The 15,488-nt window shown below is 38.6% G+C and overlaps 1 long non-coding RNA gene across 1 annotated transcript in view; it reads right to left on the bottom strand.

Moving 5' to 3' along the window:
* Positions 1 to 15,488, bottom strand: part of LOC137751933 (uncharacterized) — a 208,265-nt gene that overhangs the window by 14,596 nt on the left and 178,181 nt on the right. The window contains exons 3-4 of the long non-coding RNA XR_011070994.1: positions 8,149 to 8,192; positions 2,848 to 2,914 (exon numbers count right to left, since the gene is read on the bottom strand). This is a non-coding gene — a long non-coding RNA (uncharacterized lncRNA). The remainder of the gene's footprint in view (positions 1 to 2,847; positions 2,915 to 8,148; positions 8,193 to 15,488) is intronic.

Below are 15,488 nucleotides of genomic sequence, written 5' to 3'. Positions count from 1 at the left end.
ATCCACTTCAAAAAGGCATTCACTTCAAAGACCGCTATCTCAAATAAACACATTGCCAGGCACACACTAGATAGAGCCAGGATGTCTCCCCACATGGAGGTGTCTTTGTTTTAGAGATCTTGGTTGATTTCTACTTGGTTTTTTCTCTTCCAGCTCTTAAAATTTCGGCTCTTATGTTTTAAATTCACCAATAAAGAGTGAGTCCGTGAAACCCTTAGGCCCCCATCCTTAATCCCAATGAAAGTAGAACCCCAGGCCCCTGTGGTCTCTCTCTCTATGCATGACCTTGCTGTGTGGACCCAGATGTGCAGTGTAATTTCCAGGTCTTGTAAGTAATAAACCTTTATTTTTACAAAGTTTCCTGATGGTTATCGCTGGCGGGCATCTTGCAGTTATAACAAGAACTGCAAGAGCGGGTTCAACCACACATTTATTACTGATAGGCTGAAACCGGCCCACAACACTCTTCTTTCTAATGTATGCAATTGGGGCTATAAATTTGCCTCTTTAGCTTTGTCCCACATGTTTTAATGCGTCTTATTTTTATTAGCATACACTTCAAAATATCTTCTAACTTTCATCTTGACTTCTTAATTGATCCATATGTTATCAGTAAGTGTATTCCTTAACTTCCAGACACTTAGGAATGTTTTTAATGATGTCTAGATTAATTTAACTGTGACCAGAGAACACACTTTGTATGATTTCAATCCTTTGAAATGTACTGACAATAAGTGGCTCAGTGTACAGTCAATTTTTATAAATATTTCTTAGCACTTGAAACAAATAATAGAAAAAAACAAGAAGAATCCACATAAAAACTTGTTATTAGCATAAACAAGTAAATTTAGCAGGGTTGCTAGGTACAAAGAATATATTTAAAAATCAATTGTATTTCTATATACAATCAACAATTCAAAAATGAAAAAAATTTTAATGGTACTATTTATTAAAAACAGTGTGGTAAACGGGATGCAAGCCATTAGGACCCCTCTTAATGAAAATCTTATTAAACCAGCCACCAGCAGTACTGTCAGAAGATGAGAGCTTCCTATCCCAGCCTCTTGAGAATTTTCCTTGTTGACAAGGAGCCATCTTGCTCAAGAGCACGCCTTTCCTGAGGCAATCCATATCCAATAATTGATCACCACCCAGGGGCAACTGTGATGAGATGTATTTACTCACAGGTCCCTTTGGGTTTGGCCAAGGCTTTGTCAGAGCTATGTTAAAGTTTGACTTCTCCCTCTACCCAATCGTGCTTCCTCTCCCTCTCTTCCACAGATGTTCACCACTAATAAATAACCTATATGCATCTGCTAATCCCAAATAGCAGACGCAAGCTCTTATATATAGGATGGATAAACAAGGTCCTACTGTATAGCATAGGGAACAATATTCAATATCCTGTGATAAACCACAATGGAAAAGAATATGAAAAAGAACGTATTTGTATAACTGAGTCATTTTGCAATACAGCAGAAATTAATACATCATTGTAAATCAACTGTACTTCAAAAAAAAAGGAAAAAAACCTATATGCCAAACTCCATCTTGGCATCCACTCATACCAACCTGCAACAATTGGTACCAGGAAAGTCCTAGAAAGTAGGCAATAAGATGAGGTGTTAGTGCTGAATCACCTGCTGCTCAACAGGTATTGAGGACCCCATGACTGGAAGTAGCAAAGGCTTCCATTGACATAGGTGCTGGTCCAACTGTTAAAACTATAACAGGTGATCACTGGGGTAGTGTGCCAGTGGAGAAGAATGCACTACCTAATGCAAACATCAGGGTTTTGAGAAGTAACAAATGAAATAATACCTATAAGGGCAATGGGATTAGATGGCTATTGCTGCATGTCATCGACACCCTAAAAAATAATAATAATGAAAACATCCAAGGGATGAACAGGCAACTGAAAGGTAAGTGTGAAAAACACCAGACCTCCTTGGTAGCTCAAAAAGAATGTCTCATCTTCTGCAGGCAAAGGGCAAAGAAAGATCAGGACCAGGACCAGGATTTAGGAGTTAGAGCAGCCAAATTCCAGAGAAAATTAAATACCCAAACATGTTAGGTCTGTTATGCCAAGATCAGTGCTCTTACTATGGGCAGGGGGAGGAGCGAATGAGACCAGGACACTTGGGATAAGGATCTGGGCCTTCCAGAGCAGTAAAGTTTTTGAATTCAGAGATTAGAGGCATGTCAGGAAGTCCCCTCCAAAGTAAAAGACAAATTATTGCATCTTGTGTCTCTCATCACAAAGAAGAAAGCACAATGCCTGATAACCTTTCCTGGTTCCCGAAGGAACATATTCCACACCTGGTGACACTACTTTGACTATATCAGGTGACATGTAATGTTTCAAGCTTTGAGAGGGACCCAGAGCACCAAAGGCTCTGCAGCAGGTCTAGGCTGGGGTGCAAGCAGTTCTGCCCCTTGAACCGTATGATTCAGTAGATGCTATGGTATTAGAAATACCAATGTTGGGAAAAGATGCCACGTGAAACATGGAGCTTATAGCAAGCCCCAGAATGTAGTCCTCTGATTTTCTGGAGCAAATCCATACCATCTTCAGTAGAATTATACACCATTGTGGGGCGGGGGGAATCCTAGAATTTTATTGATCTCTGGTAGAGACTAAATGCCTGACCATGGAATACTAAGTGACCATGGATCTGGAAATGCATATCATGAGCTGGGCTCTGTCAGACCTGGTAAGTCATAAGGACAGGCAGACTCAGAAACAGTCCATCACAAGATGGAAATGGTATATCCTGGATCCAGCACTAGCAGAACCAGATTGCATAAGGAAGTTACAGAAAGAGCCCAGATCCCAGCGTCACTCACCAATATTGTTCCTGTGCACCTCCTTTAGCTCAGACCTATGACCACATTGAGGATTTCTTATTACCATCTGAAAGAGAAAGAAAAGACACAAGCAAGCCTTATAGCTGAATCAGCTCAGTATGTAATGCAAGGCAAACATGAACAATAGTTTCACTAGTCTTATTCAGAAGCATCCTTAAACGACAGTGCAAGGAAAAATCCTCTCAATCGTTGGATATCTGGGCAGAGCAACTAGCCATCCTCTTTGTGTGAAGAAATAGTCCCAGGTTAGAATGTATATAAACTCATGGATGGAGAATAGCCTGTCCAGCTGGGGCCTAAACGCAGAAAGATTGGAAGATAGAGACAAGGAGGTGTGGGGTCTAGACATGTGGATGCACATATGGGAGCGAGCACAGTGTGAAGACCTTTGTGTCACATGTTAAAGCATATCAAAGAGCATCCACTGCAGGAGAGGCACGAAATAGCCAACTACAAAAAATGACCTAGTCTGGTGACACCAGCCAGTGTCAGTGATGTCACCACAAAGCCACAACAGGCACATGAATGGAGTGGCTGAGACGAAAGATATGGAGGCCCAACTGTGTGAGCTCCCACTGACTGGGGCTGATTTAGCTACTGCTGCCACTGAATGCCCAACCTCAGAGCAGCAGAGGCCAAGGTTAAGCCCCAGTAGGGCATTATTCCTCAAGGAGTTCTGCCAAGTTCCACCGTATGGGGCCAAGTTTACTAAATGGGCTTCTTACTTCCTAAAAAGGCCAATGACTTGATTTCAGAGAAATACATACATATTCTAGGTATGGGTTTGTTTTTCCTGCACTTCAAGCCTCAGCTAGCACCACTATGTAAACGCTTATAGAGTATTTGCTCCACCACATGGGACCTACATAATATTGCATCAGAACAAATGACCCGTTTTGACATCAAAGGTGGTACAAGAGTGGACCCTGACAACAGAAAGTTAGGATTACATATTACACCACCAAAAAAACTCCTGTTGTTGCTGAAAGTCACAGTCAATGTGCCAGTTTAGAGGCAATCCACCATGAGGATAGAATTCCCTCCTCTGTGAAGCAGTGTATATACTGAACTAAAGAACTGTTGGTGGTAACGTGCACCTAATAGGAAGAATACATGAGCATGGGAACCAGGGCACGTGATGGTCTGCTTATCATCACTCTCCATGACCCACTGAAGGACTTTGGAATTCCCATCCCCAAAGCTCAGAGCTCTGTAGGGTTAGAGGTCCTGATCTCTAAAGAGAGCACACTTTCACCACAGAACAAAACAATAGTTCCTTTCAACTCCAAGCTATAGCACCACCAGGGACTAGCAGACAAGAAGAATCACCACCTTAACAGGAATAATTGGCCCTGAGCATAAGAAAGAGGTAGCATTGCTATTTTACAGTTATGGCGACGTGGGTACTTTTGGTCATCTCTGGGATTCTCTTGCCTAGTTGTGACAAGTATAAAGACTTCAGCCTGACAAGAGCATGGAGACTAGGAACTCAGCCTCCTCAGGATAATTCATTAAGATGAGCTGGGGTAGTACTAAGTTTGAGGGAAATCTAAGATGGATGATGGAAGAGGGAGACAATGAGAATCAGTTGCAGCCCCACACAATCTGCAGTGATGGGGGCTATAGGTCTTCCTATGAGCCTTCCTCTTCTAAGTTTCTCCAGGGAGACAGGTCATCAGATTCTGGTGGAGCTGCTGCCAGAATGCACTTGAAGAAGTGGATCTGAGCAACATAAGAAGTAGTCTGTGATGGACACACCACAGGGAGTAGACTGCGATGGACACAGAGATGTACCGCCCAGATCCTGCTCCAAAGAAGGGTTTATTATTCCAGATTCTTGAAGTTCTGTGGGCTCCTTCAAGGGTGCCTCAGCTGCAAAGAGCTACCTCACACAAGAGTAGCCCTTTCTGGGGTAGTCCACACCCAATGACTGATTGCTGCCAGGGTATAAAGGTCTGACAATTTCTGCCCCTCCAGAAGTATCTGTGATGGGCTGTATCTGCTCCCCACACCTTGTGGGGTTAACCAAGGCTTTTCCAGGCTTGCATTGCAGTTTGACTTCTTTCTCTGCCCACTTTTGCTTCCTTTTCCTCCCTTCCACAGGGATTGTTCCCTTATAAATAGTCTGTACACTAAACTTTTTCTCATCTGCTTCTGAAAGACCCAATCTATGACAATCATCAAAAAACAACAAATACCCAGGAATAAATCTAACAAAATATGTGTGACTTTGTAGAAAAATGAAAAAAATGTTATTAAGAGAAAGTAAAGAAGATCAAATAAGTGAAGGAATAATTCATGTGCATGGATTGAAAGTCAATTTTGTACAGATGTCCATTCTTTCCAAATTGATCTAAATGTAATGAAATCCAAAAAAATATCTCAGCAAGTTTTATTTGTGAAAACTGGCAAGCTGGTTCTAACATACATATGAAAATTCAAAAGGACAAAAACAGCTCATGCAAAATGAGGCAGAACAAATTTAGAGAACTACAATTTAGGAAATCATAAATTCTAAAACTACAGTAATTAAAAGAATGAAGTAATGGCAAAAAAAGATGGACTAATAGATGAATGGAATAGAATCAAGAATTCAAAAATGCATATATAGACATTTGATTTATGACAAGGTAATGCTGAAGAGCAGTGTAGGAAAGGATGTCATCTCAACATATGGTTTTGAATCAATTGGTTTCCATATGGAAAAAAATTATCTTAACACCTATCTCACTTCATGTTCAAAAATCAATTCTAGATGGACTGTAGATATAAATATAAAAGAGAGAAGAGTAAAGCTTCTAGAATATAATATAGAAGAATATATTCATAACCTTGGAATAGACAAGGATTTCCTATACAGTATGCAAACACACACACACACACACACACACACACACACGTCATTTCTACATCAAAAGACACAATTATGATAGTAGGAATGCACAGAGTGGAAGAAAATATAATCAACAAAGGAAATGATTCCAAATAACCAAAGAACACCTATAAATCAATAAGAAAAAGATTAAGCCCATAGAAAACTTGAAAAATCATTAAAAAGAGGATGGGGTACATACAAATGACCATTAAACATATGAAAAATCATACATCCATATTAGTCATTAGAGAAATACAACAGTATACCACTTCACAACTATGAATAGCTAAAATTAGGAAGATTGACAATAGTAGAGAAACTGGAATTCTCATGCATTGACGATTAGCACAAAGTGACACCACCACTTTGGAAAACTTTCAGTAATGTCTTCTACAACTGAAAAACACATATCATATGGCTCAACAATTCTACTTGTACTTTGATAGCTAACAGAAATGCACACCTATGTTCATTAAAAAACTATACAGACATGATCACAGTGGCACTATAATAGCTCAAAACTGGAAACAACCCAAAATCTATTTAGGGTTGAGTGGACCAAAAAATTTGCTATATCCATACAATGGAAGGTTATCTATGATGAAAAATGACAAAATACTGCTACTTACAATAAAATGGGTGCATTCCAGAAACTTAATTTTGAACAAAACCAGACCCCCAAAAATCATCATACTGCATGATTCCATTTATATAAACCTCAAGAGGATGAATGGAAATAACTTATGGAGAGGAAGAGTGGGTAGTGACTGTGAGAGTCACAAGAGGGGTTCCTGGGGTACCAACAATTGTTCTATTTCTTGACATGGGTGGTAGTGATATGAGTGTGTTCACTCTGTGAAAATTTATTGATCTGTACACATAGGATCTGTGTACTTCCTTTGAACCATAATAGGTTACATGCCCAGTACAATGTCAGATAAAAGGAAACAGATATCTGTTAGTTTAACTTGTGGACTTCATTTGCCATACACACAACTGCATCAAAAGAATGAGAGATCTGGGCACAGGGATGAAATATAAAAAGCAATCCATCCTCACAGGTGCGAAGGAGGGCTGAGGGGTGAGACAGGCCCTTACGCTGGTGCCAAGATCACTACGCCCTTGGCACAGCTGTGTGTACCCATGTGTCAGGCTCATTTTATAGAAGAACATGTTGCTAACTCTGTAAGGCTATAGACCTAAACACACAATGCTGTTTCTAAGTTCACATCTTGTACCATACCTTATGTTTTACTTTGGCCGCTGAACTGGAATAGTCATTGCCTCCATTATTTCTAAGTGGAGGGGCTTTTAGTACTACATTTATGAGTTTCTCATTTTTTAAGTGGGTAAACCTGGCCCACAGCACAACCTTAAATACTTTTACTAGTAAAAACACCATCCACTGCAGACACGTTCTTCGCAGAGAAAAAAATCTGGCTTCTGGATACTTCGGTCTGGCCAACAGACATCCCACCAGGTTTATAGTGAAAGATCAGAGTTCTCTCACAACAGCATGAGGAATATTTCCCATCCCGGGATGACTGACTTCTGAGAGGAGTTTGCAGGACTGGCAAGACAACGCGTGGACCAGGCCAAACCAAACATCGAGTGGAAAAGTCCACTCAGACAGTGTTCCACGGGCCCAGGCCTCCTGAGGCCAGCCCACATGTGCCGCTGACTTCAGTTAGCGATGAAGCAGCAGCCAAACAGCACTGCACATACTGTACAGAGAGTGTGCCTCAGCCAGGTAGAGGAAAGGACGACAGGGCCACCGGGACACCATCCCAGGTCTAATCAGAAGAATACGCTCTGAGTTTTCCAGGACCTCATAATGCCAGAGATATTTTGAACATGGCTTTGAGCAAATATTTTGAGCATAAATGGCTCTTGGGACCCATGTGTCTAAATATTTTCCCTTTTATGCTAGGAGAGAAGAAACCTTCTTTTCACATCTCTACAAAGGGAAAAAACTTTTTAAAGAAAACTTTATTTAAACCACAAATGTATCCTACCAGATTTTGCCATCTCCCTTCAACGTTCTTATTCCTCAATTGCAAATTCACTAGTTAGGAACAGTGCTTCTATACATCCTACATCCTGACAAGTACACTATTCATACCCCAAAGTATCGAATATTTATTCATATGATCGTTACATCTACTTTGTTAATTTATTCTAAAAACTTTAAAAGGTGCTATGGAAGCACCTCTGAAATTATGCCTCCAATAAGAAAATTTTCATGAAGAAAGAAAACAAATAATTGAAAGTTGTTTGCATATTTACTTTAAAATATGTGACATTTATCCATTTGGTCTAAAACTGGAAGGCATGATGATGCACATATGTGACAAATGCAGAACAAGACATTCTCTCCCCAAAAGATGAAAAATCGCTTTACTTACAGCATAGTAGATTTCACAGAGCAGTTGAAGATGTCAGAAGATTTCTAAATGTGAAAAGAAAGATTTATTTTGAAAATTCTGTGAATTTCAAAGAATTGTGCAGATATATAAATCAGATTAATTATATTACACGCACTAATATTTCTATGACTAACAATGGCTGTTAACACCCAATTTCCAAAAGGATAGCTATTTCCTGACACATAAATTCTTACAACTAGAACAACATAGTTTTTCCAAATAAATCTTTTCACATCCATTTAAATAAAATCACATCTTATTGGGCAAAGAATAAAGAAAGAATCAAAAATTAGTGTAAGCTGTTAACTCTTAACAAACGTCAGTTGTCTTCTGCTGTGCTTCCTCATGCTTCCTCAGAACTCCACATCACCCCACTTTGCAACTTACTTTTTCAGTCACCTCAGGAAAAATTTAAAGATTCTGACCCTTCTTCAAAGAAGGGTGAAAGACTGAAGCCCAAGTCAATTCACTCACCAAGGAGATAAGATTTCCCCCAGTATCCATTTTCCAATGCCAAAATGTTTATGAGGGAAAAGAGATGGGTTATTGTGTCCAACCCAGAAAATGTTTTGACTAAAATATTTTTTTTCTTTTAAGATAATATCTAAATTTTTATAGCTACTTACAGTTTACAAAGTGCTACCCACTATTTTTTTTTAATCCTCACCAGAGCAGAGCTCGGATCACTACTTTGTAGACGTAGAAACTGAAGCCAAAACCTGAATCTAAGCCCTCGAGCCCCAGCACAAGCTTTTGCCTCTGAACCATATCTGAGAGAAAGAGATGAGGCTGCTTAGGACTCCCTTTTGTTGGGTGAGATGCAAAAAAAAGATACAGAATTTAAAAGGAAGAGAGATGCTAATGGAGCCTGAAAAGATGCTTGGCGATTCTGACTAGAATTGTGAGAAATTTTTTGATAAAGGAGAACTGAGACAGGAAAGTGATCATTTCAACCTTTAAGGAATTCACTAAAAAATGAGAACAACTTTAGTGTTAGCTCTCTCAGAACCACGCTAAAGCAGGGGTTTTGACTGGCACTACAGAAAAAAAAAATCTGGGACAAAACACCACATATGCAGTTGTAGTAAGGATGGCTCTAAGTTAAAGCTGCTTGTAACTCACAGCCCCACAACTTGTGGGAGTGTTAAAGGTTCCCACGATCCCCTTCTGCCTTCATCTTCTATCTGCTTCCACATGCACTGTCTCGGTGTCTCACTGTGTCAGCCAAATTGTGAACTCATACACTTTACTGGTTTCAAAAGAATTAAAACAAATATTACCTTCTTTTAAAAAATCATACACAGGTAAGTGTGAGCAATGGAGGTTTTATTAAAGATTTCAGAAGACTAGAAGGGTGTGGCATAGCTCCAATTTTACAATTCATCTTTCAGATATACTTTTTCAAAATTTCTCTGACAAGAATGGGATTTAGGGGTCCTATCTTGGTCCCTTCTCTAGCTGGCACCTCATCTATTCTCCCAGCCTCTCATCTTCCCACTAACTGCCCGTGCTTCTCACTGACTTCCTCTTCCTTCTCATTTTCCTTCCCATCCACCTCAAGAAATGTCAAATGTTCCTTCCTGGCTCAAGTTTAACAATTTAGTGGTTGTCTTGTGTTGTTGAGCTGTTCCTAAGATCTCACCATCCAACCCCAAGAGATTACCCAAGTATATCCCCCCCACCCCCCGCAGAAGCTCTTAAATATAGAGACTAAAGGAATGGGCAATAGTCATAAATGACCAAATGACCTTGGCTGGCCACTGATTTTTTTCAAAAATGTACATTTAAAACTAATTTAGATAATGTATGATTTGCCCTATGCATTTCATATTCGTAGTTGTTTTAGAAGTAAACTGCTTGTGTGTATCCAGGTCACATGAATTTGAAGGATCAGCAACGAAAAAAACCCTTCATACAGAGTCCTGAGCAGTAAGTAAGGACATGGTCTCTGGAGGTAGACAGCGGAGTTGAAATTCTGTCTCCTCCACTGCCTTAGGCAAATTACTCAACCTCTCTGGCCTCAATTTCTTCAGGTGCAAAATGGAATGATAGTAATTACTTCCACCTCATAGGGTTATCATATGAATAAAATGAGTTAACACATGTGAAGTCCTTAGAACATTGCCTGGCACATGGTAAGTACTGAGTAATGGTGGATATTATTAGAATTATCTTAACTCACTACAGAAGGCAGTGGTATCTTTTTTCCTTATATCTCCTCTTAAGCATTTGCTATTTTTACTGTTTATTTGTCAATTACTAATGTGCTACTTTGAAATAACTCTTATACATCTATAGTATAATAGAATACAACCTATATGCTTATCTTTATTCAAAGGTTTATAAACGACTGTTCTAGATTATGACCTTACAGACATTGACTGCGTTTTAACATCTTTCTGTCTACCATAGTGCTCAGTAAAATAGCTTGCTCATAACAGGGGCTTAATTAATATTTACCAGTTCAAACACCAGCTGTAATAAAACCAATTGTGTGTTGATATACTTTTAACTTGGTTTGTGATACCTTACTGGAGAATCCCTCAAAATCTATTTATCAACTTGTGTTTGCCCTTTCCTCCCTCTCAATTACTGGAGATATTCTGACTTCCATTTCCATAAGCTTTTCACTGTCCCTACTGAAATTCCAGGCCAAAAAAAAGTGTGAGAGAGAAAGAGAAGGAGAGAGAGGGAGAGAGAAGGCTAAATAAATACTTATCCATGGTAAAGAACATATTTCTGCACCTTATTTTGTTTTCCAGCAACTGCATTTTCCATCATATTTCCAATGTAAAATATGCAAATAATTGCAGAATACTTTTAGTTGTCATTTTAAAATCTATTGGAAAATGTGGGTATACTTTAGGATGAGATTTTTTTCTCTTGTGTTTTTAATTTTACTTGAAAACTACTTTATTTGTATGTAGCCAATAGTTGGGGAAGGGCTAATCTACAATAGTCATTTTAACTATTTTTCATGCCAATGAGAAACTCAAGGATTAGAAATTACTTTCCAGACATTTAGGTCATGCTGTCTCTTCATTGCTCTGCTCATGTCTCTCATTCTCACTCCTGGGTGCATACACACCCCACCTTAAAGCAAGTTCTCAGACTCACAAGAAACCAATTTCATGAATTAAAGGAAGTCTGTCAAAGGGAAAAAAGGGGGGCAATTTTAGGTCTCTGATCCTTTTTGGATTGCAAACCCTGAGGCTTGGGATGCCTCCAGACACCTGCACCTAACCAGGAGAGCAAGAATGTGTTTTGTGGCTCTCTACTTACCTATTAATGGAACGAATATTATTATTTTTACAGAATAATTTTGACCAAAATTCACTTGGCTAAGAAATGGTAAATATAGAAAATCAAACTACTGACATATTGTGCCTCTTTGTATACATTTTTAAAAATATATATCAGGTTATGGAGATACAGACATATACAACTTGTCTTCAAAAACAGTAGCAGACATCCAATAGTGTTTAGTGGGAACACTGGAAAGAAGTAACAAGTAAAATACGTAATCTATGGTTTAACATAGGCTAAATTGGAGTTCATGTGTTGTATCATTCATCAACCCTCACTCTAACACCCACACCCAAGGTACATATATGCAGTAAGTGATATACATAGGCGCTTCTGATTTGTAAGTAGAAGATGAGAAGGGAGCTTGTGGTTCGAGTCTAATACTAAGAAAGGAGAAGGTGGCAGGGGTACTATGATGTCTGTTCCCAGTAGAACTCTTGTTTTATGTTTAAGACCCTACGATTAGTGAAGTGGGGTTCAAAAATGATTAAACTCTTTGACATGAAAGATTCTGTAAGATATCGGACCCAAGAAGAGGTTCTCTGGGACTTAAATTTTTCAAAAGTTGAGGCATGGAATTGAGGAAGAAGCCATTCTTCCCACTGCTGCCTGGAATCCTATGACATGTTGGCAACTCAAGGACTGCAGCTTGAGACACATCTGAAGATATTTTTCCTGGAGTAAACTAGTGTCCTCATAACATAAAGTGGCAATAATGAGCCTTCTCAGGGAGCAATTCTATATACATAGGAGCTAGAACATAAGAATACAAAGACTGGGTACCAAGTGACAGCTACATCTAGAGTATGGACGTTTTGAGGCAACGTCTTGGAAATATATGGAAATAACAGAGATAGATTGAGGGTGATAGTCTGAAATCCACCATTATACATATAGAGGCTAGCACATGGGCAGATATGTGATTAAATGTATACTGGGGTTTTAGAAAGCTAATAAATGAAATCATCTTTTCCTCTTCCAACTTCAGAAATAATTGAGAGATAGAAGCAGGACTTAGGCAGGAGGAAAAAAAATACCCATTTCATTATTAATGGTTAGGGAATGTGGCTTAGGTGTTCAGTAATCATGAGCTTCCTAATACTGGATTCCCAAATTAAACAGTCACAGGCAGTGCTGAAGGCGGTAAACCTCCTCAACAGGGGTAGAGTCTGGAATGGAAGTGCATGACAGAATGTGTGCTCTCTGTAGGAAAATCCATAGAAAAGGACATAATTAGGCTATATATGCAAAATTCCTCTTTCCAAAGTCACCAGTCACTTTGGGAGCACTGCGGGAGAGGATGGGATAAAACACCCAGGGATATCTCACTAGAGGGTGCAATAAAACACCGGTTTTACTGTCATAGAAATTCTCCCACATGGAAAGCTGGGGCTTGTAGAAAGAATGTTCCTCCCCCATCGGCAATGTACAAGGAGCCTGAAGCTGAGCCAGTCATAAGCAGAATATTTATGGAACAATCTACCATGGTCTGGTCTAGGCATGTGCCAACAATATGAGTTAGATGCCAATAAATATCTGTCTTCTTAACTCCCAAAACTTAGTATAGGTTGGATATATGCGCATTTCTACTCTTCTTACTTTTTCAAAGGGCTGGAGGAAAAAGTGTGCTTCCTAAACAAAATTGGTGGTAAATAAGGCCATTTAATAATCCTGCTATTACAAAGATGATTTAGAAAAAGATTTCCACTTGCCATTTAGATAGTCCATGGAGATGAGGAGGGAAGAGTGATAGAGATTAGATTCAGATTCAAAATAACTTTTATAAAGTGCCCACTGTATGTCAAGAACTAAACTAATACTAATACTTTCATTTAATATAATTTAGTCCTTAAAACAGACACATTAAAAGAAGAGAAATTAAGATTCAGAAGGTTAAATAACTTGTTCAAAGAGTCATGGTAAAGAAGAAATAGAATGATATTTTCAACCAAGTGTGACCCAGACTCATTTCATTCTGCTACACAGCAGACAGTATCAGTACATAGATATCAAAACAATTATAGCTTTTTAAATCTATATTTTTGGGACAAAACTAAAAAACCTATGCAATTTTGAATGATACTATTAGGTAAATTAATCTACCTGATATCTTAACAGTTCTTCTAAAAGCAATTTTAAATGATTTTTTAAAATATTAAAAGCATCTTTTCTGGGAAAAATTTAAAGGATCAACAGCCACATGACTAGTATATTGGTAAATGGTCTTCATTCCCCCTTCAAATCATTGTTCATATATCCTTCATCAAACCCAAGCCTTGGAACTTTTACTACAGTTAGGGAAATTTCCCCTTGACAATGCACAGATACACAATAACCCAGTGATAACCACTCTCTTGCAGCTTTTGCACATGAGGCATTTTAAATGCTGGTGGAGATAATCTATCTCCAAACCAACATAAAATCTGAAGTGGAAGAAAACAGTCCCCCTCATTTGTTAAGTGATAGCTCAGAGAAGGAGTACAGAGTGTCCGGAAGGTGTATCAGAAACTATGCAGCTTAGCCTGCTTTGATTGTTCCCAGAGTCTCCCTTGGTTGTTCTGGCACACTTCCTCTCAGATTTATTTTCCACTACACCACTTCCCAGACTGATTAGAAACAAATAGCAATGCCAAATAAGTCTAAATATGCCTGAGGTCCTCTCAAACAGCCTGGCACCTCCTGCTGCTTTCATTGGCAATTCCATGATGGGGTTTTCTAGAGAAGTTTTCATTTAAACTCAGCTAACGCAATAATTTCAAATTTTGATTGATTCATTTTCAAAAGTATTTCTACTTTTCTATTTGGAAAGACCAAGTTATACCCTTGGTTAAGAGAGAGAGAGATTTTACATAGACTTAGCCTTAAACATAAGTGGAATAAGCAATGATCTGAATAATTTGAGAGATACCGCAGAAATCTAAATTATCTCAATATTTTTTGCCCCACTTACTTTTCTTGGCACTTCCTACCTTTTTATCTACCTTACTTGATATATTCACTTTTCAAGTCCCTCGTTTGAGCTGGAAAACTAAAGCAATTATCTTCTCTGGAAGGCTGGTAAATACATATTACCTAGGAAGAGGAAATGGGGGAAGGTTGTATTGGAAGGGGGGGGGGTCCATCTCTCATTGAAGAATAAAGGAGAACTGCTTTATGGGGCTGGCCATTTTTCATCTTTAGTAGCAGAGATTGATGAGAAGCTATGCATGTTGCACAGAAATAGTGAAAAATTATCTCATGTCTGTTACTTTGTGACCAAGGGCAGATCAATTTTAATATCTCAGACTCAATGTATGTTATCATAAAGTTCAGAGTAATTCCTGGAAATGGTTAATTCAACAGTATGTAAACAATATGTAAACTGAAAAAAAAAGCCATATTGTTTTCCTTATATCAATTTAATCATCTGAAAGATGTGATAGCTCTAAAAATAACACATCCAGACTATTGAAAAAAAAAAAAAAGTCTGGTGAAGAGCACTTCCCAAATGACAGAGTAAGGATCTCAAAAAATCTGCTCTTCTATAAAAGTAATAAGAACATTGTCAACATTTTTTAAAATCAACATTTTCAGAACTCTGGAAATTAACTGAAAGCTTGCAACAATACGAGAAGAATTTATTCAAGGAAAAACACTGAATATCAGGAGGAACAGTAGGCTTTTTAGCATTTTAACTCACACTATTCCCATTCTCCTCTCCCCATTTTCACAGTAGCCATAAAAACCAACAGACTCACAATTATAGTAGCTGTGAAAACCATAAACCTAGCAGGCACTGGAGGGGGAAAAATAGGTTTGGATCTTCTTTTAAAAATCCCTATTCCTAGAGATTTGTTACTATTTGACCTGGCTATTAGCTCCCTAGAAGCCCTCACTTGCGGGACTCATCTTTATTTGGTATAACTCAGAGCTTACTGACTGTAAATAGGCTTTCCCCAGGGCATTTATTGACAACAATCAGCAGCAATTGTTTAATATCACGGTTGACTAAGGTAGGGAAAATAGGGCAAATG

This window comes from Eschrichtius robustus, chromosome 18 (assembly GCF_028021215.1).
Source record: "Eschrichtius robustus isolate mEscRob2 chromosome 18, mEscRob2.pri, whole genome shotgun sequence".
Lineage (NCBI taxonomy): Eukaryota > Metazoa > Chordata > Mammalia > Artiodactyla > Eschrichtiidae > Eschrichtius > Eschrichtius robustus.
The sequence above is the reverse complement of the archived record's forward strand: the minus strand, read 5'-3'. Positions and strand labels throughout refer to the sequence as shown.